Source organism: Tamandua tetradactyla, chromosome 19 (genome assembly GCF_023851605.1).
Source record: "Tamandua tetradactyla isolate mTamTet1 chromosome 19, mTamTet1.pri, whole genome shotgun sequence".
NCBI classification, from domain to species: Eukaryota; Metazoa; Chordata; class Mammalia; order Pilosa; family Myrmecophagidae; genus Tamandua; species Tamandua tetradactyla.
The window spans coordinates 62,196,983-62,223,489 of NC_135345.1; the positions used below are offsets into that span (position 1 = coordinate 62,196,983).

Genomic DNA, 26,507 nt, shown 5'->3' on the forward strand with positions numbered 1-26,507 from the left:
AGGCCAACAAGATTTTTGTTGTATTTCTATGAACAGAACCTCTGCCAGTCTGGACTGAAAGGGACAGAGAAGGAATGAATCAAAGGAAGAATGACATCAAGGGCAGACCCATGCAAGCAGAGGTCTAGATCAAAGAGATCTTAGACCAAGAGAGTACCCCCCCCCCCCCGCCATGTTAGAGGAAAGGGCATTCCACCCTTTCATTTTGAAAGGAAGGCCTTGCAACCCAAAAGTGCCATTACCCCAACACTTGGAGAGGTGGGGCCTACATCTCAGTGTTGCAGGAGGGCATGGTGCAAGGATTTGGAAGGGTAGTGCGGCTGCTTCAGCAGGCCCAAGGGACAAGCATCAATGCTCGATGACTCTCAGACCTTGAGATCTAATAGAGTTTGCCCCACCAAGTTTTGGGACTTGCTTGAAACCTATGACTTCTATTTTCCTCAAAAGTTCTCCATTCCGACCAGGAATGTTTACCTTATATCTGTCTTGCCATTATATTTTGAAACAAGATAATACATTTTTTAGGTTCCAACATACAGAGAGGAATTTTGCTGCTGGACAAACTATGTTTATAATGATTTTGATGAGACTGTACATAGCATTGTTGCTGAAATAACAGGTTTTTGGGATGTTGTGAGGGTATGAATGCATGTTGCATATGTGGAGAGCATATCTTTTTAAAGTCTGGAGGGCTGATTGTGGTAGGTTGAATTATATGAACCCCACAAAAAGAAATGTCCTCTTAATCCATTCCTGTGTGTAAATAAGACCTTTTAAAGATGTCGTTGTTTTTGATTGCTAATGCTGCTGGAATGCAATATACCAGAAATGGATTGGCTTATACAAAGGGGACTTATTAGGTTACAAATTTACAATTCTAAGGCCATGAAAATGTCCAAATTAAGGTATCAACAAGAGGATATAACTTCACTCAAAAAAGGTGGACTGCATCTGGAGTTTCTCTGTCACATGAGAAGATGCATGGTGATGTCTGCTTGTCCTTCTCTCTGGGCTTCTGGTTTCAAATGGCTCTCTCAGCTTCTGGCATCTCCTGGGATGAATTCTTTCAACAACTCCAAACATCTGTGTATTTTCTAAAATATCCCTCTCTTATAGGACTCCAGTTAGAAGATTAAGACCCTCTGTGAACAGGCAGGGTCACATCTCCATGGAAACACCCTAATTAAAAGGTCCATGCAATAACATGTCTGCCCCTACAAGATTGAATTTTAAAAACATGGCTTTCCTGGGTTATTTTCTGGTGTAGCCCAACTGAATGAGGTTAGGTCTTAAAACAGTACTGGAAACTTTATGACCAGAAAGCCATGTGGAAAAGAAGCTAGAAGTCAACAACGCAGAGAAAGGAGAACATGCCTCCATAGCCATTGTCATGTGATAGAAAAGCCAAGGACTCAAGAATTGCTGGTGGCCAGACTCAGAATGCCACAATTTTCAGGGAGAAAGAATTGCCTTGGTGACACTTTGATTTTGGAATTCTCCTACCTTCAAAACTGTGAAGCAATAAATTTCCATTATTTAAGCCAACACATTGTATGGTATTTATTTTAGCAGCTGAGAAACTAAGACAGTATTACATAATGTTGCCTTGAATTAATTTATTTAGCAAATATTTACTAAATGTGTATTTTGGGCCCGAACACTGCTTTTTCAAATAGGTAATAATCATTATTTTTCCTACTACTCTTCATTTTGTTATTAACAAGAAAAGAGGTGAGGTTTCAGGATTGAAGTAGATGCCAGAAATGAGGATATCATGTAATTGAGAATTTTGCAAAATAAATGTGGTCAACATTCCCAGAAGAGCAATGCAAATAGGACTTCCATGAGCTCAGAATTGGAAACCTAACAGCAATCTGAACAGGAACCAAATTTCTTAGATATCAACATAAAACAGACTGCGTGTTAGCATTATAACTACCTGTCCATGGACCATTTTTTCCATTGTTTACATCCATCTTGGGAGGCTAGATACAAATGCATAAGAAAAATGCATTTCTGATGTAGGCTAACTGTATTTACTTTATGATTGCATCTTTCAGGAAAATACTGCAGTAAATCATGCTTAGATACAACTTCATAGCAGCGAAGGTAACCATGAACCCTCCTGAGCCTCCTCCACCAGGAGCAATATACTGGGACCTTTTCCATAGCTATCTTTGAAAAATCCTAAGGAAAGATTCTGATTGATATAGTTTGGGTCAGTCGTCCATGTCTGTATTAAATAACCATGGTTAAGGGACAGGGCCACATAGAATGGACAAGGCTGCTTTGTATACACATTTTCTCAATCATAGTTAGGAGGTATTCTCAGAGAAGGGGAAGTAATTATGAATCAAGCATCTGCTGTTGGTAGCTACTATAGTCATAAAGGAGTAGGGCTGAGGAACTGAGACTAGAAGAGTGGAGCAAAAATTTAAATTTCCTTTCTTTCACAGGGTGAGACAGTCACTATTGATTATATCTTTTTGACCATGTTATTTCCATTGGTAGAGCCAGATATAGATGCCTTTACAAAAGGGAGACCTGTAGAAAAGAATGTTGGGATTTTTAATATTTGCATGTTTCTGGAGTTTAGAATTAAGACACTATGATGTGATGCTTTTAAGACAACTATGTTTGTATGAGTGTTGAATACCTATATAAGAACCAGAGTTCTATTACTAATATTTATAGTAAGCAAACATAAGTATTCTGTGTTGAACCTGTTTAGAATTATGAAAGGTAATTTAATGGTGGGGCTAAGATAAGGTAGCTGGAAGAGCTAAAGAAAAAAAAATGCTTGTTGCTTTCACAGTCCTCCAATATAGCATCATATGCACACATTTGAGAAATTATGATAAAGAGTTTTAAGGAGACTCCATTGAGAAGAAAAAAAAAGTCACGTTGTGGAAAAGTTTCATGACTAATTAGGAGAAGCTGCTTAAAAATATGTATGTATGTTTTAGTAATGAATAATAGGGAAAATGTATATATATATACATTTATCTATCTACATCTGTATCTGTGTCTATATCCACATCTAGAGCTACATGTACATCTACATCTATATCTATCTATGTAAGCCTCAATGTCATTAAGAATGTAATATACACAGGTTCTCTTTTAGATCGGAGAGGAATCATGGTAACTTATTTAATGCAAGGAGGTAACAGACTATCCTAAATTAGCAGGACAGTATAATCTAAGTAAGATTTTCCAATCTTTTTAAGTGCTCCTTTGAGATATATTCCAGGGGAATGAGAGGGGCACTGGATACTTCTTAGGGTTAAGCAATCCCATAGAGCAGACAAATATGTTTTAATAGCCTATGGCAATCGGTATCTGAGTCATTATTCTAGTGAGCCTCAAACCTCTTGGAATTCTAATTCTGCCATGCTATATTAGAAGTCTGGGTGCTCTGCTTTGTTGACTGCTTGGCAGATGTGATTTAACCCCAATTACCTCAATTTGTTTGTGTATTTAAGTCCAATAACATCTAAGACAGTAACTGTCTAGTGACATTTGATAAGTATTATAGAGTATTGTACCTGATGGCAAAAGCTCAATAAGTTCAATTCTTGTGAAAGTTTGCATCTGGTTGAAGTACCAGGTCATTCCATGTGAAGGTGACATTGTCCAGTGTATGCCTTAGTCATTCATTTGGTTACCAAAAACTGAGTATCTGCAAAGTTCAGTCCAAGAAGGTACACTATTTTAAATTATAGGCTGAGGATTAGCTAAATCATCAAATAATCTGATTTTCAGTCGGACATATGACTGTCTGGAATAGTCTACATTTTCCAGCAGTCTTGCAGCTAGTTATTACCATATCACCACTTCTAAGGAAGGAATGAAAGGGAAATGGTGTGTGCAATTTTAGCAAAATATCTTTAAAGGGTGCAAGTATGCCTTTCTCTTCCTCTTTTGCTCCTCAATGCAGGCATGATGGCTGGAACTAGAATTAGGAATGGAGGCCATAGGTAGCTGAGCAAGAAGACAGAAGGAGTTTGGGTTCAAGATATCTTGCAGGACTATACCTACCCTGGACCCCTTCTATATTGTCTTGAAGACATAAATGTCTATCTTTTTTAAGTCATTGCTATTTGGGGTTTCAGTTGCTTGTAGCCGGGATGAATCCTAACAAATATAATACGTATGTATCATTAAAAAAAATGATTCCCACCTTAGCCAATTTTTTTTTCCTATTAACTAGACAGCAACTGATTCCTATCAGGTAACAGTGTTCTTACTGAGTATGAAAAAACAAGATCACTATGAATACCCTCTCCCTCTACCTAATAATGATGACTGAGACATAGATTGTAAAAAAAAAAAAAAAAAGTTTTGGTCCATATATCCATTTATTTCTGTAGAAGAGATTTTTGTAAATAGAAACACTGGATTAATGACAGGTATATTCTATAAGGCATTTGATACGTATTGTCAACTTTCCAGAAAAAACATACCAATGTATATCACTAGCATAGAAGCATGCCTGTCTCAACGTAACTTTTGTTAGGGTTTATCAGTAGGGCAATGTTACTATTTCAGCTCATATCATGAGAGAAACATGAAATATGTTGTATTTCCTAAATGAATATATTTCCATGTTTTGAATTTCTATGAGGCAGGACATATTTCCTTATATTTATTTATCATTTGTATAGATTGTGTGAACATGATTGTTCATATTCTTTGCCTTACTTTCATGCTGTTGGGGATCTTAGTGTATTATTGATGTAAAAGGGCCCTTTGATCAGAAAATTTTAATAATCATTACAATATTTTATTTTTGGTTATCCTATTTGACTGGATAGTCAGCTTCTTTTTTCATTTTCTTTTGGTTCCTTTTCAATTTGGTAAATATTGATTTTTTTTTTAAATTTTAATGGAGCTGAAGTCAAGTGTCATCTTTCTCAAAACCACACTCTAGTATGCCCAGAGCTACCTTGTATAATGGCATCTGTGCTCAAACAGCATCGTGATGCAGTCTTGTTCCTGAGAAAAAGGAGTTAAATATATTGTACAGAAAAAATAGAATGAGAATTACTTTATTTTATTTTTGTTGAAAGTTCACCTTAAAAAAATATTGGCAAGAACCATGGATTTCCTGGCAACTCAGTGGGATGCTTTATATCTTAAATCAAATGTAGAAGACTATGCCCATCTGATTAATAATTATTTGGAAGCATGAAGTTTGAGCCTAAAATATGGGTAGCTACTGTAAAAATTGCTATGCCTGATATTTGATAAATTGTATAAGTAATTAACCCATTCTCTTCCTTTCCTTGCTTTTCTTTAATGGTAAGTAATTTTGCTCACTTTTTTTTTCTTCCCTAAAAGTTATTGCCTATAACTATTCTCTTTGTAATTTTGCTCATTTGCGATCAACTTCACTCTGGTGAATACTTTCAATTGTTTACTTAACTGAAAATGCTTGTTTTCAGTAATATTTTCATAGTTTGGTGAATGTATGATTTCAACATTTGAAATTTCTTTCCTCTACTTTATCTTTCTAGATGTGTCATGGTGGGGTAAGGTAGATTCTAAAAATTGGTGCATAGCTACTGTTTGCATTACTGCTGCTAGCACTAACTATATTAAAAGTCTACATGGCCATTTCTCATTCTGTGTGTTCCGAAACTGCTATTATGTTCCCAGATATAACCATTAGGCATTTGGGATTTGAACTGAGTAGTTTGCATTTTGCCACCTTTACAAATAAGAGCCTCTTGTCATAATTGGCTAGAGTCTATTCTTCCCAAAATTATTTAAGTAGCAAAAGACTCCAGATGTCAGTTTATATTTTGTTTACGTATGCAGGGGAGTTCATGTATGTCCTATATTAGGCAAATTCAAGCTTACTAGTTTGAGTCAGTTAACATCTAGTTGGTCAGAATTCAGAAATATCATTAGACTCACCCCACCCCCATTCTTGTTTTTTTTTTTTTTAATTAATTTCCATGTGTAAAGTTCTGTGAACACAGAGGAATCTTTGATTATATAGCAAATCGAAAACTGAAATTTGCCTTCAAGGAAAATCCTGCAATCTGAGGAGGCACACAGATATGCAACTAATTATTTAAGAACAATAAGAAAACGCAGAATGAAATAGACGTTATTGTAGAGATATCATCAAAGTGCTATGGGAGTACGAAGGAAAGCGTGATTATTTTTTATAGGGGATTGATGATAAAAGGCCTTCTGGAGAACTTGGCACTGGAATTTAACTTTGAAGAATGAGTCAGATTTTGATAGTTACTGTATTGGGTATGGTTCTGTCGATTCTAATGAGGTTTTAGGTTCTTTAGATGTGCTGGAATTGATGTTCTCTCACTAAGAGCCCTCGAAAGGCATTAGATAATTCTAAATACATACACCCAAATACAATTTGGGGAACTTAACTTTGAATGTAATGTGCTTGTTAGATACTATTGTATCCTAGTTTCTCTCATCTTCGCAACTCAGGATTAATGATACAGAAAGTAACACCTTAGTCATTTGAAAGTGAAATTTTAGAGCAGGAAAAGACCTCAGGAATTATCCACTTAACCTCCTTTACAAAGAAGGCACAAAGAGGGTCAGTAATTGACCAAGGTCACTCGGTTAACTTGAGTAGACGCTTCCTTTATCAGAAGGCGTTACTTTGGAATCGCACCTTTCTAGAGCTATTGTTGTATGATTTATTGATGCTGCGAAATAAAACCATTGAATCCCCACGCCTGATTACCGTATCAGAGACGTATACTTTAAATTCTGCAATGAATCAATCTCACGTTGAAGTAAGTTTGAAGGAACATAAAATGGACCCAAGGCAGAAATCGCTTTGGTAATTGGCACCTGCATAATGCAAAATACGGAATAATCCGCACCTGCAAAAAGAGACACTGGTAAGACTTTCGAACTGAAGTCTTCTACTCACCTGTGGTGGAGTGGAGGAAGCGTGAAAAGGGAGAGAGAGAGAGAGAGAAAGAGAAAGAAAGGAGAGAAGAGGGGTTGAAGAGAAAGAGGGGAAGAAAAAAAAAAACGTGCTTCGAATACGCCGGGAGAGGTACCCTTTGTTTGACAAACGCTGAAAGGGAAATGTAGCAGCGCTCTGGTTCCCACCTCCAAGCGCTTGCCGTGCTGCTAGGTGGAGCTCGCGCCGCGGAACCCGCGCGCACTCCAGATCCGGGTTTTGCTGGCCACCCCCTTTCCCCGGCGCGAGCCCCCTCCCCGGCTCTCGGCGCTCTCGGCTCTCGCTCTCTAGCCCGCGGCTCAATCTGGCCTCGGCTTCCGCCCCGGGTGCGTTCCTCTCGCGCTGGCTGCACTGCCCCGGCGCGCCCGCGCTCGGGCCGGCTCTCAGCGCGTTGCTCCTTCGCCTGCTAGCTGTACATCGCTCGCTTCAGTTCCCAGCAGCCGGGATGCAGATGCTGCTGCTGGTCTGGGTGCGGGCCGCTGCTCGCTTCTCTTGGACTGCTCGTCGGCTAAGCCCAGGCAGCAGCTGCTGCTGCTGCCTGTGACGCGCCCCCTCCCCTTTCTTTCTTCTCCTTTGCCTCGGTCCTCTCCCTCGGGGTGTGCGCGCGCGCGGGTTGCATGGTTTGCTTTGGCAGGAGCTCGCTGGTGTGTGCGCGTGTGTGAGTGTGCGTGTCTGGGGAGCGCCAGAGCCTTGCTTGCTCTTGGGGAGTCGAGGAAGAGAAAGAACCGAGGCGGCGACGCGGAGTCCGGGGCCGCGAAATGAAGCTCCCACATGCCAGCAGCTGCCTGGCGCGACTCGCGAGCTAAGCACCCAACAATCCCTGGACTCTGGGCTTGGCTGCCTCCGGGACGCAGTCCTTGGCTGCCCCGCGCCCGCTCCGCCTGCGCGCCCCCGCTGTGCACCCGGGAAGGAGTTTGCGTGGCTCTCGCTCCGGCTCTCCGCGCAGGTTGCAGGCGCGAGGCGAGACCCTCGGCTGAGAGAGAACCTCGGAAGGAGGAGGCTTTGGTGGAGAACCAGCTACCCTTGGCCCCGGCGGCTGCCCCTACCTATTCCATCTCTCCCGCTCAGAAGCGGAAAGGGAAGGACGAGGAAGAAGAAGAAGAAAAAGAAAGAGAAGGGGGGTGGGGTGGGGGAACTGGATATAAAGATCAGCTGGGGGGATGGTGGAAGATTTTTGGTCTCTTCAGCAGCGTCTTTTCTTAAGCAGAGGCAGCAGCAGCGAGAGGAGGAGAAGCAGCCCCAGCTATGACTGCCGCATGTTAATAGCTGCCGCTTGGGTCCTTTGGCTGCTGCTGGAGAAAGAGCTTGACTCCGAAGTTCTGCAACTGTGGACTGGGAGGGACATTTGGGCCCTCCTTTCTCCTGGCGTCGCTTTTTTTTTTTTTTTTTTTACCCCTTGGTGTGTGCGAAGAGAGGAAACATAAAGGAAGACAAGCATTTGATTCTCCTTTTTTCCCCCTTCCCCTTTCTCCATGGTTGTGTAGCAGAAGAAGGGGGTAAGAAGAGACTTTTGTTGTTGTTTCCTTGACTGGGGGTTCCCCACCTTCCAGCTGCCTTCTCCTGCTCTTTGATTACCAATTTTTGCCGCGTGTGGTGGGGTTGCCTTTCCTGGGGCCGGTCGGTCTTTTGCCTCAGGCTCAATGGCTGGATTGTTGGAGCTGTACCCGGCTGCAGGTTGTTGAGGAACTGATGGGACTATCTCAGGGACCGGCGGTTACGAAAGGTAATTTATTCTTCGTTTCTTCCTAATAGTGGTCGCCCTGGCAGGCGGGTGGCATCCGCGGGGTGGGCAACCCAGTGGGTGCAGGCTTCACGCATACTCACCCTCCCAATTAAACACTCGCCCGCACACACACACACACACACACACACACTCGCCCGAATGTGATGCGATGCGGGGCGAGCAAGGAAGCCTCCTGGCTGGTGGGCGCTCGTGTTTGGGACGGGTTCGAGGTTTCACCAGCCTGTGGGCAGTTTGGCGGCCTAGGGGGATGAAGGGGAGAGGAGACCTGGCGCATTTCCAGTCGCACGCGCTGGAGAATAGGATCAGTTTCCACCCCGGGAATTTTCCCTCCCGTCTCAGGCCGGTGACATCCCCTCGGCCGGCTGAAAGGAGACGAGGGGGCGCCTTCTCTGCCGGGTCGTGCTGGTGCGGTTCCAGCGGGAGCGGGCCGAAGGACGGACGGGGACCGGGTGAGGAGCTGGGCTTTAGGCTGTTGGGAAACGCGGGGCGACGAGCCTGGAGCTGTCCTCTCTCGACGCCTGCCTGGAGCATCAATGGTTGCTGTGTTTGCCTAGGTCGCGCCCCTGGGTCGTCGAGCTGCGCTGCCCTCCTGTACACCGCGCGTTGTGTCCCTTTCACCGCAGTTTGGCTTAGACGTCTCCTTGTACTGGCTTTGTTCGGCGGTTTTTGGCTGGAAAAAGCGGCCACTTCCGTGGGTGGCCCGGGGTTGCGATGTACTCGGAGTGGGCACTGGGCGGGGGGGGGGGGGGGGCGGTGTCGCACGAATCTGGGCACTCAGAGGGCAGCCGACGCGCCTGGGTGGGGTGGGCAGAGCTTTGGTGGCCTCGGTCAGTTGGGTTACAGGTAGGGGGCAGGCACTCTGGCACTTCCCTTGGTAGAAAGAAAGGCTCCGGGCTGCGGCGGAACGCCAGTGCTGTCGCACTCCCGCTGCCAGTCCCACGTCGGAACTCAGGTGCTGAGGGTGTTAGGCTCCCAGCCGTGTAGGGGTGTGCGCGCGCGCGCGCGTGTGTGTGAGTGTGTGTGTGTAGAGGAGAGGAGACCTCCAGCCACCAGGGTTAGTCGACGGAGAGGTTGGCTGTGCGTTTCCATGTGTGTGTGCGCGCTTTTGCGCGCTCCGGGGACGTCAGGGAGATGTTTGCCGGGATCACAGGGTTGATGCTACTTTGAGCTGAGCTTGCTTATCGAAATCGCCTGGGATCGGCTTAACTGGAAAATCTGGTTTGAGGAGGCCGTGGGGGTCCCGGTAGGGGTAGCGAGGAAGCCTCACAGTGTCCGATACTTCCCGGAGAGAGGCAGCTCCGCTAGGTGAGCGAGGCATGTAAGAATCGCTGGTGCAGCGGTCGAGGCACCCCGGATTGGTCCTGATTAGGATAGAAGGATAGAGTAGTCACCTCCCCGGCAGATTGATATAACCGAGTCAAACCAGCATGACCTATGATCTCTGAAATTCTCTGGCCACTTTTCCTAGCTCCCAAAGAAACGTGCGCTGTTTTATTTATGGCCAGAGATAGCATAGCAATTGGGCGAACTCAGGCATGCGATCCACCTCCCGGGTTTCTCCTCCCTATGCCTGTTTGTGATCCCTGCCTGCGGTAGAGCACATTGTAAACAGCGATGTAAGCATCCCTGCCACAGTTTCCTAGAGCCCAACCTAGGAACACTGAGCCTGTCTGTTGTGTTTACTTTCCTGGGCGGATTACTCATTAGGAAGTATAAGCCTTCTCTTGCATCTCTGATTTTACATCCTTCCAGCCAGCTGCTGGGGAAATGAGACGCATAGATGCTGGCAGGAAAGAAAAATTACCTTCTGTGTTTTGCTCTTAAGTAAATAGGCGGTGTGTTAATTTTGTTTCCTATGGGCTATCAGAATGGCATCAGAGAATCTGCACACACACACACACACACACACAGGCAAACCCGAACACTTTAGTAGTTTTTCATCTGGAGAATATTCTATATTTCACTACGAGATTAAGCAGAGTTGTATATTTTACAATCTGCAATGGTACTAGATGATCTGGGGTTCTGGTGCCCAATTTATGTGGATTACAGATAGAATTGAATTGTAAGTTCTTTTTTATAGTATCATCAAAAGAAGTTTCTAAATAATTTGTATAGGGGTTAGAAGACTATATGTGTAGAAATATCTCTCAGCTTTATTTCACCAATCTTTTTTGTTGTTGTTAACCAAAGCAAGAGTAAAGAATGTACAAAGATAAACGCAGTTTACAAACTGCTACTTTTGCAAGCTGAACTGCTTTTTAATTTCAATAAATAGGAAAAAATAAAACCCTTAGTTCTAGATTAGCTCTGACTGCTTTGGTATTTCATGTTCTAGCTAGGTTTTCTATAGGTTAGAGAAGCATGGCACTGTAAATGTAAGATGGTACTTTGTTTTTAGGTATTAAATTTTTTTTTTGTTGTTAAGCTCTTAAGAAGTCAACATCTTAAGTTCCAAAAAAATACTGAATAACTGATGGCTGATTTTGATTGTCGTGTTTTTATTGTGAGATATTGCTGCCACTCATCCTAATAATTAAAAAAAAAAACTGAGAGAATTGTGGTTTTAATTTCTGAGAATCTACCTTCATATGTGTTTCATTTCTAGAGGTTATGTGTGAAATTCTTCACACTTGCAGATATTTTTGAAGATTAAGGAGTACTTGCCCTCCCATTTTAGAACGTCTAAAGCAATGATTCCTAGTCCTCACATTAGAAGATTTGATCAGATCTGTTCTTTGTTTCCTAGCAGCATGTGTTTCTTAGCAGTCATACATTCCACAGGTCCTGATGTCATTAGAACTGTGTCTGTCTGTGTATTGTGCTGTCTTTAGCTGAAGGTGAATGTGTCAGAATGCTTGAATGCCATTCTATAGCACTTCTTTATCACTAAATATTCAATAACCTGCTCCATTGGTGTATGTGGTTGACTGGACTATTTCTATGAAGTAAGGATAGGAGGAGTGGTTACTATAAAAGGTTTATGTGAACTATTTAAATTTTTTCGATTGAGATGTGAGGCTGCATCAGGCATCCCTGGCTGTAAGAGTGATAAGCCATAATGTGATTTGCCTGATGGATAAACGCTTTTGATGTCTCATTTTAGGTTGCTTGGTGTGATTATTCTTCAGATTGAGAGCCTACCTCGAAAATGTGAATGGAAGGTCTTTCAGAAATGATTTTCTTTATAATGACCTTATTATATTTTGCAGATCTAAATATTCCTTTCCACAGGGAATAATAGCAATTGTGGGACTTACTGGCTCTGGCTAAGGTGCTTCACATTGCTTTTAGTAATCATGAGAGGCAAGTTTTTAAGGACTTGATTTACCTTCAGTTGCTTTATGAGTTATAGCCAATTAATCCTAAATAGCAGATAAAAAAAAAAAGATTATAAAATCACAAGAATCAGAGTTGGTCAGACACTATAATGCTAAACTGAATTGTTGTTTAGATTTGATTTGGACCACTTTAAGCATTGCTTGAAACTCTCTTTGAAAAGGACTGCCAAGTAGCAGTGACAGTTAGGGTTAGAAGTATTACATTTTTGCCCAGAAATCAAAAAGGAAAACTGATTTTGATTTTTGTATTTAGCATCAAACAGTGATTTTGAGAAATGCTATATAGCTTTAATTACTAGGGCAGTTGGAATTAAAGGGAGATGATCCTTCAGTTTTGCAAATGGCTATTTTCCCTTTGATTTCATAGATTTGCATTGCATTCAAAATATGCATTTGTTCCCAAAGGGAGGATGCCTAAGGACTGGGGATATTGTAATTTGGCATTTGTTTCCCCTCAAGGATCTATTTACTCTTGGTTACTATTGCATGTGCCTTTTCTTTTATGCAAGTGAATTTCTTTATAGAATACCCCATTTTATAAAATTAAAACTTTCAGGTGTAAGTCATGTCCTCCTGACTTTTTCTGTTTATCTGTTTGTGTGTGTGTTTGCTTAGAAAGTTGTTGATCAATGGAGAGAAAAAAACAGATTTTTCATTCATTGTGATTGTCATTTTATTATTTATTGGCCAATTTGAGAAAGTAATGTGAGCATGCCTCTAGATAGCATTTCTGAGTTCAAGGATGTGCAGTTTTTTCCCCCAAAATACTTAATTTTCATTACGCTGATCTGAGGATTAGTATGGCCCAATAAAATGAACTAACTACTTTGTAAGTAAGCAGGATATTTTTTCTTAGAAATGTAAAGTGTGTTCATTCATTCACAATACAAAAACATTTTAAATAATTAGCTGTCCTATTCTGAATTAATTAAAATTTTCTATTTGTTTTAGGGGGTGGGTAGAAGGGAGAGATTTCTTTCTATATTTAATCAAAACAGATTCTATAGATCTTAATAATTTATGTTTTGCTTATGTCTTTTTGACACTTAAAATAAGAACTTAGTTTTAATATTGAATTTCTTCATGAGTGTGATGTCATATATATATATATATAACTTAAAAGCATTTAATATTTGGTCCACAATATTTAAGAGTTTAAATGGACTATTGTTGATGATAATCCTGTTTATTTTGAAAGCTACCTCGAGGATGGAAGATTAAATCACCTAACTGATTATTTTTGTCTGGTAAACTTCTTTGATAATTATTTTGTAGAGTAGATAACGCTCTACCTCACGGGTTCTCAAAGTGTGTTCTAAGAAACTTTCAGGTCTGAGATTTATTAGCGTATATAAAGAGAAAACACTTTCATAACTACTAAGATCTGACTTCATTCTTGTTCTTGGACAAGTGCACAGTGGAGTTTTCTGGAAGCTGCACAATGTGTGAGCACATCATTGCTCTGTTGGTAAATGGCACATTGTATCTCCTTGTGTTTAAAATTTTTCTCATGTTTGCTAGTGGATGGTGTTGATGGTAGCACAACATTGTGAAAATAATTAACACCACTGAATTGTATATTTGAAAGGAGTTAAAATAAGTGACTTATTTTGTATATGTGTTGACACAATAAACATTTTCAAAAACCCATAGAACTATACAACACAAAGAGTGGATCCTATTGTATACTATGGACTACAGTTAATAATATAATAATATTGGCTCAACAATTGTAGCAAATATATCGTACCAATGCAAATATTAATAATACAGAAAAATTGCCATTTTAACTTTTAATTCACAAATATTCTTTATAGCAACATAATCAAAAGTTGCTTTAGGTTATCTATAATTCTGAAGAGTGTAAAAGGGTCCTGGAACCTTGATGTCTAAGAACTTCTGTTATAGACTTTTCCAAGATTTGTCTCCTTGTATTTAGGAATGGCTCCCACCCATATCCACCCCCTACCCTCTAATCAGATAAGGACCCACCTAGGATGAGAAAGCAAGCAGATGTTCAGGCTTTAAAAGGGCACAGTCAGGTTGGATATTTTAATTACTGTTTGACAATTTAATTATTCTGTTACCTCAAATTCCAATTTAGAAAGCTCATTTTTTTCTTTCTTCATCCCTGTTTCATGAAATGGAAGCTTTAAAGCTGTAGGACTCCAACCTGATCTATTAACTGGTATTCGGATGGCTGCAAAGGAAGCACATGGAAAATTTAGGTATCCTATAGTATCTGGAGCCCCTTGTCTAGATATTTTGAAAGTGGAGAGACAGAATTGAGTAGTGGTGAAGAGAAAAGGGACTACAGAGTGAGTCTGCCTGGGTTTGACAAGTTGCTTGACTTTCGGCAAGCTATTCTACCTTGCTATGTATCAATTTCCTATTATTATTATTTGCATATTTGCATGGGCAGGCACCAGGAATTAAATACGGGTCTCCAGCATGGCAGGCGAGAACTCTGCCTTCTGAGCCACCCTGGTCCACCCCCTATTATGTTTTAATAAGCATGATAACTACATACTTCGTAGAGTTGTTGTGAAGATTTATAGTTAGATATATCGCGAGTGCTTAAAATAAACCTGGAACATAATAATTAGGATGTAGGTATTTGGTACTTCTGCTGCTGTTGTTATTTACTAGGTACCATCCAGGGCTCTAGAAAATCCCTACAGGATTCAGGTATGCAAATAATTTTCACATCATCACTTGAGAGTGTATCTTAAAATGTTAGACATACTTTAGAGAATGTCTTAAAATGTTATTAAATTTGAAAGTTTAATAAAATAGATAACCTTGACTTTATTTTATGCTCTTCCTTTAAAAAAGTATGAAGGATTATTGGCATTTTTAAAGGAAGAGTTAATAAAACACCTTCTTAGCTTGGTTAAGTTTGAAGTTGGGTAGTGCATTTTGATATGAATTGGTATGAATGCCCAATGTGCTAGATTCCAAAGACCGTAATTGAATTTTTATGTATTTTGGGCATTATAAGGGGAGGAAATGACTTTTCTAAAATGACTTCAAGACAAATTACTACACTTTTTGCCTGTTAATCACTGTCTAAGCACTATGACAGGCCCGTTTCAAAGAAAAGATCTTTGGGGTAATCGTATACTATAGTTAAATCTGTTTGTGAGTTGTGATACGCCTAACTAGTGAAATAAGATCTAAATACAGATTGTTCTTACTGGATTCCAATGTTTAACTGGTGAATTGGAATACTTCTGAATGGTACTTTGACATCTGTTTGAAAACTTCAAACTGTAGATACAAGTTATCATTTATATACATACTTTTTTGTGTGTATTCCATGGTTAATTCTGACACTCTGAAACTGTACTGTAACGTTTATCTCCTCCAGTACTTTGGGTAATCCTAATTTAATGTTGTAGAAACTAAATTATATTCCACAGACAAGCATTGGTGAACAAGGTGCTTCTTAGAAATGGCCTTTGGAATGAGAAAGACTTGAGTACAATCCAAATTCTACAACTCTTTAGTTCCATCACCTTGGGTAATTTATTTAAGCTCTCTGTAACATAGAAGTAATAATCTCAACCTTGCTAGTTTGGGGTAAGGAATAGGTAGTAAATATATAAGTACCTGGTAGAGTCAGCATTTATGAGTGGTTCCTGTTCATATTAGTCACCATATTATTAGAAATGTGCCTGAGTACCATTATTAAGAAAATTTTGCTAAATAAAATATGATGTTTTAATTGACATTTTCTTGATAAGCTATGAAAATCACTACCATTTTCTTAAGCAGTTGAGAAGGTTTCATATGTCTTTTGTTGTTCTTTCCTGTGTTCTTTTCCTCTCTCTTTCATTTAACTTTTTGTTAAGGACCTTTTTCTGAGCTCTTCCTCTTAATCTTAAAATGTTATACTCTGCTACTAATTCCCCCACCAAATATCATAATCCTGACAGGATAATATTTTTGACAGCCACCAAGTGCTGTGTCTGAAGATTGACTCTAAATCAGGTATAAAATGAAAGTAGCAATTTATCTTAAGACATTTTAAATTAAACTCCTGATCATCTTCTCACATACAGTAGGCAGCTCTTTAAGCTTCAACTGCATCAGAATTTTCGACTGTTTTTTACCAAATCACATCATCATAAACTTCTAAGATGTAAGGATTTACATACTTTTAAAGTATTCATTATCCCAAAATTTAAGTCCTCAGAAGGTTGATATGAAAGCAGATGCCTTTGAAACTCAGATCCCAAGAGGTATTGAAAAGGTCATAAGTAAGTATAAATTTTAGAATTGACATCTGTATGTCAGTGGCAATTGCCAATTAAAGGAGTTGTTAAAAATGTGTGACTTTTAGCTATAATTACCCAGCATTTTTGTTAAAAGAGAAAGAGTCTAATATGGTAGGTGGTAGGAAATGAATGAAAAAGTATAGTGCATATTGGACAGCTTATTTACTGAACTGTATTAGACTTGAGTGGTTTGAAGTAGGACTTAAGAAACTGAAAGCCAAGTAGAAATGACACCCTCCTCTGTTTGATCAGCTTGTATTGGTATTTATGCATCCTGCAGAGGCAGAGTGTGTTACTATTCAGAAGAGCCCCAGAAGTTCCAACAGTAGTCTTAGCCTGTGAGAATAGAAGAGAGACTGAAGCCCAGTTTTTGATGTTCTGCTTGGGTGGGTAACCTGAATACTAAAATGCATTCCATTGACAGCTGACCCTGGAAGAGATTTTTCAACAGTGTTCTGTGTTGTTTTGGTGCCCGCCCCCTGCCCCTTCCTTCCCTCAAAGCTTTTCCAAATACTTTTTGAAAAGGGGAAATGGTCCTGATGGATCATCTTTTTGTATGAGATTTATTTCTGGCAAAATGGAAGAATTCAATTAATTTACATTAACGTCTTGCTTTTTCAAATTCTCGGTGTTCTGAATTTGTCTATGACTGATACTTGCAGTTTGAACATTGACTAAGAATACTGATCATGACTTCAAGAAGTGGACAAAAAACCGACTGAGAAATAGTTTTGTGTTTACATGAGACGTGCATGTTCATAGCTTTCCTTCTTTATATTGGCTTTAAATATTCATTTAAATCTTTTTTTCTTTCTTTTTTTTTTTTTGCATGGGCAGGTACCAGGAATTGAACCCGGGTCTCTGGCATGGTAGGCGAGAACTCTGCCTGCTGAGCCACTGTGGCCCACCCTCATTTGAATCTTTTAATGAATTTTAAACATATTATTAACTTACTTGACTTTGAAAGAAGACTGTAGACAGCATTTTTTAAAAAATAATGCACAATCATTTTGTGTGTGTGTGTTTTAGGCATTTACTTGTTAATTTCACTTTCATTTTACGTTAACTGTTATGTGTAACAGTTAAATATTATTTTATGGTCATTCCAAAATGAGGTATGTTTTATGACAGCAGCTCAGTTGTGATACATATTTAAATTCAGCTAACAAGATTTAATAGAATGGGTGTATTCATTATTTCTCTTTTAATTTTGAAGATTCCTTCTTCTAGCTTTAGGCCAAAATGGTTAATTCATTGAGTTTCTTACCTAAAGAATTTGGGGGAAGGACAGAGGAACAGCAAGGCATTAGAAAAAAATAGCAACTTGATTTACAAAAGGATTATGCTCAAATCACACACCCATATCCAGCCTCCCATTTCTTCTTTCTCTTCCTGCTGGATTCTTCCCCATCATTCCCTTCTGAACTAGGTACCCTGCTTTATCTAGATCAATTGACTAGGACCAGTTTAGTCAGTAAGTCATGTTGCAGTCAATTAGTAGAAGGAGACTGCTCAAAGAAAACGAAAAAGGGCCTGATAATACCTGGGTGCCCACTAGACTGGTTCTTTGTTAATGGAGTAACAATTGGTTAAGACAGCCATGAAAATGGGTTGTCTCTCTTCCTGAAATGGCCAGAGATGATCTAGAAAGGAATGACCCAGAAAACCCCACAAAATCATTCAAATCTTCAGTTCATTTTAAGAAAACTTGGGGAATTGCCCAAGCCATCAAGTATCTGAATATCTGAAAAGGCACTAAGTATAGGAAAGAAGTTCCTTTACAGCTACAACATGTGCTTTTCCATCATATAATGGTGGAGTCTGTAGGTATAGCCAGCCCATAGACTGTTGAATTTTTAAATTATCCTTAATAATGAAGAAAATAATGCTGAACTTACAGGTTTCAGTGTAGATTTTCTGGACATTGAGTCCTTCCATGTGAACAAAATTCCCATGACATGCTGTTGAATTTTTATACCTCATGGTTGAATTAACCCATACGTGAGGTACCCTGTCTATATTAAGATAGTCCTTACTGAAAACAAAAAAGAACAGTGTTCTTAAACCAGAAGAGGAGGTTGTTCAGAACAAGAAGTTATCTTAGAAAAGAACTGATGATAGAAAAACTAACAGTACAGAAATAAATATGGCATAAAATAAATGCAGCTGAGAGAGCAGAAAGCATTAGCTTACAGATAAGTTTCTGTTTATGACTTATTTTACACTGTATTCATTATGCCATGATTCTGGAGGGACTATATATTCATTCAGTTAAACTTTCTATTGAGAGATACAATATTCAAAATTATATCAAGAAAGATGTCAAATAATTGAGCATGGATAATATTATAGTGGCCTAGGGAGCCCTATGAAAATATACCGTAACTTGTCCAACTATAATTTTATTCAATGGCAGATATCTAATATGGAACTGTTATTATTTAAAAAAAACAGAATCTGGGTATTGTTTAATGATAACACTCGGCCAGCTGAAATAAAATGGTACCTCAGAGATATTATTTGTATAAATTTGGAATCCTCCTCAATTTTTATTTTTTCATAATGAAAAATTACGTTGACTTTTCATTTTCATTTTAAAGTATCAAAAGTAGTAATAGATGAAGATAATTTGGGAGAGTGACCTTCCTTATTGTGGTAAAGCCTTGAAGGAGTCCTAAAAATTAGTATGCTGTCAACATTTTATTTTAAGCAAACTTTGAATGTATTTCTTTTTGGGGGGCACTTTTGATTAAATGTGTGATCTTATCTTGGTGAAATAGCCTGCTGGGCTGCTGACAATAGTGTTCAGAAATGAAATTTGCTTAGAGCCTCTGAGCAGACATTTATTCAATGAAGCCTCTCTTGAATAATAGATGATAGTAAGATAGCAGTGGTGTATATGTGTATTTACTTCCTGGAATGTGGGAGGTGTCGTGAAAGAGCAACAAAAAATATCAAAGAAAGCATTAGGCTTATACTCAAGAAGTTAAACTATTTTATGACAACTGAACTCACTGTAGTGAATTTTAAACATCAGCAACAGAGCAGATATGCTAGTCCCTATTCTTTGTTTTAGTAATCTTGTACCTCCTTTTCTGCTGCTCTCTCAGCTTGGTAATTTTATTCTGGAATTATTGCCACTATCCCATTGCATATCATCATTTATGCACCCTCCTCTCATTCAACTTGGGTACCAGTACTAGGTAAATTCGGATTCCCGTTCATTCTTTCCAAGTCTTCAGGGCATTCCATTAGCTAACATGATTGGGTACAAGCTACTGATGCTTATTCTATATTCTTAAAAATAATTAACAAATTTTTATTCTAATTGCTGCACATGCTCATGTCAAGAATGTGTAAATTTAGAAATCAATAACATCAAAATAGAAAACACTCAATATCTCATAATCTACTGGCACCCAGAAATGTTTCATATATTATTTTACACTTGTCTTTTTACCTGGTGTTTCAATTTGCTAAAGCTGCTGGAATGCAAGATACCAGACATAGATTAGCTTTTACAAAGGGTATTTATTAAGTTAAAAGTTACAATTCTAAGGTTGTGAAAATGTCCAAATTAAGGCATCAAGAAGAAGATGCTTTCACTCAAGAAGGTTCGATTGCGTCCAGGGTTTCTCCGTCATATGGGAAGGCACATGGCCACATCTGCTTTCCTTCTCTCCCAGCTTCTGGGCTCAGTGGCCTCCACTCTCAGCTTCTGACATCTCCTGGAACATTTCCTTTTACGTCTCCACACATCTGTGTCTTTGTTTCATCTCTCTGTATTGGCTCTTCAAGCATCTCTACATGTCTATGTCTGAGCTTTATCCAAAATGTTCCTCACTTAAAGGACTCCACTAAGCTAGTTAATACCCACCTTGAGTGAGCAAGGGAACAATCTAATCAATTGTGGGCAGACCACATCTCTATGGAAACAATCTAATCAAAAGGTCCCACCCACAATTGGGTGGGCCATATCTTCATGGAAACAACCTAATCAAAGGTCCTCCCGGCAATAGGTCTGCATTCACAAGAATGGATTAGAAGAATGTGGCTTTTCTGAGGTGCATAACAGTTTCAAACCAGGGCACCTGGATTATCTGTACTTTTGTGTGTGGGCATTTTAAAAGAATAGAGAATATACTGTATGTACATTTCTATATTTCTCTTTATTTTCTAGTACCATTGACATTATTTTAAAAGCATATTTTCTACTTTTAGAAAATTTTATTATTATATATATATATACAAAATATAAAATTTGGCATTTTAACTATTTTTAAATATACACTTCAGTGGCATTAATTATATTTATAATGCTGTGCAACCATCAACTCTATCGAGTTCCAAATTTTTATCATCCCAAACAGAAACTCTGTACCCATGAGACAATAATGCTTCATTCCCCTTTCCCCACAACCCCTGAAAACCTCTAATCTATATTCTGTCTCTATGAATTTGCCTGGTTTAGTAGAAATTTTGCGTAAGTGGAATCACAACAATATTAGTCCTTGTGTATCTGGCTTATTTTACTTAGTATAATGTTTTAGAGCTTCATCCATGTTGTCATATGTATTAGAACTTCATTCCTTTGTATGGATGAAAACGATTCCATTCTATTTTTATACCACATTTTATTTATTCACTCATCTGTTAATAGACACTTGGATCATTCCCATCTTTTGGATACTGTGAATAAATAATGCTGTTGTGAACTTGGTGTACAAACATCTGAGTTGCTGTTCCATTACTTTGGGATATATACCTAGAGTTGGGATTTCTGGGCCATAAGATAATTATCTGTTTAACTTTTTGAGAAACCACTACATTGCTTTTGTAAGCATCATTTTTATTTCTGTAAAATATTTCCTAGGGTAGATATACCATGATTACTTAAAAACACTTCATTAATGTAGTTTGTCCTAGCAAGGAAAAGAAATGTCATAATGAATACCCTTATGTTGAAAGCTTGATCTGTTCCCTCATTATCTCTATGATAGGACAGATTCCTTTAAGTGAGATTACCAGGCCAGAGATTTGCTATTTAACTTTTATTACTTAGTTACAATGAGCCAGAGTCCATCAGTGTCTTCTGTGCATCACCAGTCCTCCTGACTTTTCAGTTACATGTACTGATGTATAAATCGGAAGTCAGTTTTTAAAAGTCAATACAAAAAAATGGGAAAATGTACTGGTTATAGTATTTAAATAGGGTTGTACCTAATGTCTTTGAATTTGAGATAATATTAAAACAAAATCATGCATTGTGACTAATTCACAAAAAATTAAGGTGTCTTGCCAACTACTTTATTTCCCTACCCATATTTTTTAAGTTCTCTTGTCTGCTCTGGGTGGTCCTCTTGTCACTTAGTTCAAAATATCAACTCAAACAAAATTCTCCTTTACCAAACCTCTTATGAAACAAGTGAAGTGCAGTTTGGACTTTTTTCCTAAAATTTTAGTAAGAAAAGTAGGAGTAAATTGTCAGTAAATACATTTAAAGTAAAGGAAGATTGTCTATAAATAATTGTCAGAAAGGAAAAGCAACTAAAAAGAACATTATGGATCTTAATTAGAAAAAATGAATACAAATTTTGTAGGTATAAGATCAATAAGAAATCTGTCCATGGAAATAAGAGGTAAGTGCAAAATTTGGTAGTGCTTACATCAAATTGAGGAGGAAATCATAGCAGGTATATGATGCAGTTTTATATACTTTTCACAGTTATACCAGTACCTTCTGACTTCGATTTTTTTTTTTGTTCATTCTTTGATCAGAGAGGCTGACAGTTCTACTTTAAAAAGCATATCTGTGAATTCTGCTTCCAGTTTATAGACATAAATGTAAACAGGCTGGAAACATATTCTTATTTCAATTTCTATATTTTCTTTATATCAACACCAAAATATATTTCTGGGACATAGTTTAGTGTTTGGTAAATAAATGATTATATAATTGAGTGGATGTGCTTTGTTGACTTAGAAGAAATAACTGAATGTGAAAGCAGTTTTTGAAGTTACTGTTGCAAGTTAAATTTATGTACCATTGAAAATTGCTCTGTACGTACATGTGGGATAACAAAGTCATAGAAAGGTTTTTGAAAGGCACACTCTTGCATGCTTTTACTTCATTAAAAAATGTTATATTGCCAAGAGGTGGTGATATGCCCCAAGTGATACAGCTGGTTAACAGCATATGCTGCCTTCTACTAAGGAATTTTTCAGTCTTGCATTTGAGAGTTCTCTTTTCTGATTTCAGGCATGGTGCTGTTACTATTATCACAGTGATCACATAACTACTTTAGGTCTGTTTCATTTGTATATAGGAAGCAAGGCTATAGGTCCTTTCTCTCTAAAACATCTAGGAGATAAAATGGTAAAGCTTATTAGAGCAGAATATCGCTGTTTACAATTCAGTTCCTTGAAAACATTCTTTACTTAATTAATAGGTAGTTGATTTTATAAGAATGTTCACATTTTATCCTCTTGAAGAGCTAAGATCCAGTATCACATGGAAAAATATTTTAAAAGATAAAATAGGTTAGACATTCTTTTTTGTGAGTGTGTAAGAAAGTATCATAATGCTGGTATTTTTGCATTCTTTAAAAATATTAAGGACACTGACAATTTTCTCACATGAAGAGAAATACAAAATTCAGCAATAAAAATGTGTATGAGAGAAGCAAAGAGATAAAGCAGAAACAGCATAAGCTTAGAATTCAGAAAAGCATATTTTATATCTTCTTTCAAGGTGATTTTGGGATAGTTATTCAACTGTTACATGCCTCCTGTATAAAATTGAGATATAAACAATTCTTACCTTTCAGGATTATTTGGGGATTGAATGAGATAGTAGACATAAAACATATATCACAGGGTTGCAAGGGTAATTCAGTAGTAGAATTCTTGCCTGCCATGCAGGAGACCCAGGTTCAATTCACAGCCTATGTACTTTCCAAACAAGCAAATGAACAAATGAGAAACCAAACAAACAAAAATTCAGCAAATGGTGCTACAATAAGGAGATACTCACATGGAAAAAGAATGATATATGACCCCCCACCATACAGCATACTTTTATAAATATTTTATATTTTATATATTTTAAAATAGAATATATAAAAAATACGTAAGCATATTTTATAAATACATACAGCATACAATGCAAAACATATAGCACACTGTCTAGATTTAAGTGCTCAATTCCTGTTTTTATTATTTGCATTAATTTTGTCATTCATTATTGAAGCTGACATCACCTCCTTTTAAATCATTAAGTAGGCATATTAGAGTTCTCCAGGCAAACAGAACTGATATACATATGCATATACATATGCATGTACATACATGCACACACCACATACACATGTATGCAACCATAGTGATTACCAAGTTTTGTAAGGCACAGTGGAAACTCCAATGAATGTAGGGTTGAATTCCCCAGGAAGAGCCAGCAGGCTGAGGCAGAAGGCAGGAATTTTTCTTTCTGACTTTTGAAATCCTTCTTCAGTTCTGGCTTTGATTTCCAACTGATTGGAAAAGGAGATTCCCCTCATTGCTGAGGGGAATCTCCTTTGTTGATGGCAGTTGCAGTTAGCAGTAGATGGAATCAGCTGACTAGTAATTCGTGTATGAAATACCCTCACAGTAACAATCAGGCCAATGCTTGCTTGATCAAATAATTGGACACCATAAACCAAGATGACACATGAAATTAACCAACACATAGGGCCTTTAAATTGTTCTGTTTTCTGTAATTCCCCAAATATTGGCACTAACTCATTAATTTTATCATTTCATTATATAACTGTTAGCACCAATGTCTGCAAGGTGCTAGAGATACAGAGTTTATCTGTATGGAAAATACTGGACCTGACTGTACAGAGCTTGCACAATCTTGGAAATAAGCAATGCACTTAAAATTATTTACTTAGCTGGAATTGTAGAAAATGCTACAGAAGACATGTCCAGGATGCCATAAGAGTTAAAGGTTGCTTCATCTGTAAAAAGGGAGATAAAATTATAAATCTCCTTAGAATGGAATGCTCTTTTTCTGATTTGGGTGTGTGTGGGTTCAGGAAAGGTTTCCTAAAGCAAGTGACATTTGAACTGAGATGTTAAGGTTGACTAGGCAGCCCGAGACAATGTGCTGGTTCACTGCTTCCTTTGCAGTCTGTCATCAGAGGAGCTCATGGCAGACCTAAGCCTGCTCTAGTGGTGAGTTAATAGAGGCTGAATAAAGGAAAGAAAATTGAATTTGTTGCCTTGATTAGCAATAGGAACAACACACCTGAATTTTTCATGTTAAAGAAAAAGTGAGTTAACATAGAGAACTATTTAGCATCAGCTGTCTGCCTGTGATGGCAAATTTCAGAATATCATAAATTCTCCACTGACTAAAAAGAGTGGTCAGGCACTATAGACTTGGGATGAAGAGAGTACTTAAGGTGTATACAGAAGTTGAAACTAGAATTCTTAGTTTAGCTTTGGAGATGTTCATCTGTTTGCATTATAGCTGGAGGGGGGGGTTGCATTATTCTTTTTCTAACTTTTCTTCATTCCCATTGACTTATTAAGGCTCTGTTGTCTACTGACTCTAAGAACCTCTACAGAAGAGGAGAGATGAGCTTTAGGAATACCAGAGCAATAGTTTGGCAGTGCTATAGTATGACTTCACTAGTCAAGGAACAGAACTAAAATATCAAACTAGAAAACAATTTTTAGTACAAATATGGTATTATTTAGTAAAGACTGTAGATTTTTTTTGTCTAGCATCTCTTCACTTCTAAGATTAAGGTTATTTATATTTTTGAGGACTATAAAAATGTTGTGATAATAGCTGGTTTTACTGTCATTTAGAACAATTTATTTAATATAAAAGTGGTGAAGTATGTTCTAGAAAAAAATTAGTTTAAGAGTCTTTGGGCAAAATGATAAATATGTATACTTTAAGAAAATTACCTTAGTGGAAAAACATTTTTAACAGAGGAAGAACACTGTAATAATGAATTTAATTTGGAATAATCTTGTTCATTCATTTATCAATAAATATTTATTGAGTGACAAAAATAGACACAATTGTGATAAAGGTTAAATAGCAAAAAATACTACGTTTTATGAAAGTGTTTGACCCAAAGAACTCAGCAAGATCCTGCTAAGTGATAGAGGTTATATATGGATTGGCCAAGTAGTTAGCATTCAAAAGAAGAGTAATGCCTATGTCAAGATCTAAAGAAAGAAGGAACTCAGAGAATGTCGGAGAAGCTGGACCACAAGGATTGAGAGAGAAAGTGTCATGAAATCTGACTAGAGAAATAAATAGAGGACCAGGATTTGCAGTGTTTTTTTTTGTTTGTTTGTTTTGTTTTGTTTTAAGGTTAATTTGGGCTATTTTAGGAGCAATGGAATGTCATTAATGGTTTTAGGCAAGCCAATTGCAAGGTCAGATTTTCTTTGAGGAGGATCACAGTGGCTTTCTGTGTAGACATAATTGGAGGAAGCATCAAGAGGAGATGTAGAGAGACTAGTTAGATGAGAGTCCTTTGCCCTGCCCCTTCTCAGCTGGACAGCATGACAATCTTGCCTCTCTCTGGCCTCAAATGCTTCATGTATCAAGTAAGGGCCTGGATGATATGACATCCCTTCAGACTCTAATATTCTGCATTCCAATTTGATTATAAAGACTTGGAGGGTCTAAGTGATGGTCATCATTGGTTCAATTATCTCATCTTGGCTTGTTACTGTTTTATATGACCTCCCTGTATAGTACACTGTTGTAACTGTAATGCTGCCTCCAGTTGTTTAATCAGATATACTTTTTACCCGAAAGTTAAAATCCAGTCTCAAAGACATATGTTACACTTAGAATTCTGTATTTCATTGTATTATAAAGGCGATATAGAAATCACAAGTCACACGTTGGAACTACTCTTAATTTAGTTAAGAGGGTTCAAACCACAAAGAGCCTTCATTTTGATTGAAATCATCTGTTCTAGTTTGCTAGTTGCCGGAATGCAACACACCAGAGACGGATTGGCTTTTAATAAAAGGGGATTTATTTTGTTGGTTCTTCAGAGGAAAGGCAGCTAACTTTCCACTGAGGTTCTTTCTTACGTGGAAGGCACAAGATGGTCTCTGCTGGTCTTCTCTCCAGGCCCCTGGGTTCCAACAACTTTCCCCGAGGT

General features: G+C 38.2%; 1 protein-coding gene across 1 annotated transcript in view; it reads left to right on the forward strand.

The window, feature by feature from the left end:
* The first annotated feature begins 8,358 nt into the window (after positions 1 to 8,358).
* The window catches only part of ADGRL3 (adhesion G protein-coupled receptor L3), an 841,123-nt gene continuing 822,974 nt past the window's right edge, over positions 8,359 to 26,507 (forward strand). Inside the window, exon 1 of the mRNA XM_077136976.1 lies at positions 8,359 to 8,681. The gene's annotated coding sequence lies outside the window, so the exon portion shown is untranslated. The remainder of the gene's footprint in view (positions 8,682 to 26,507) is intronic.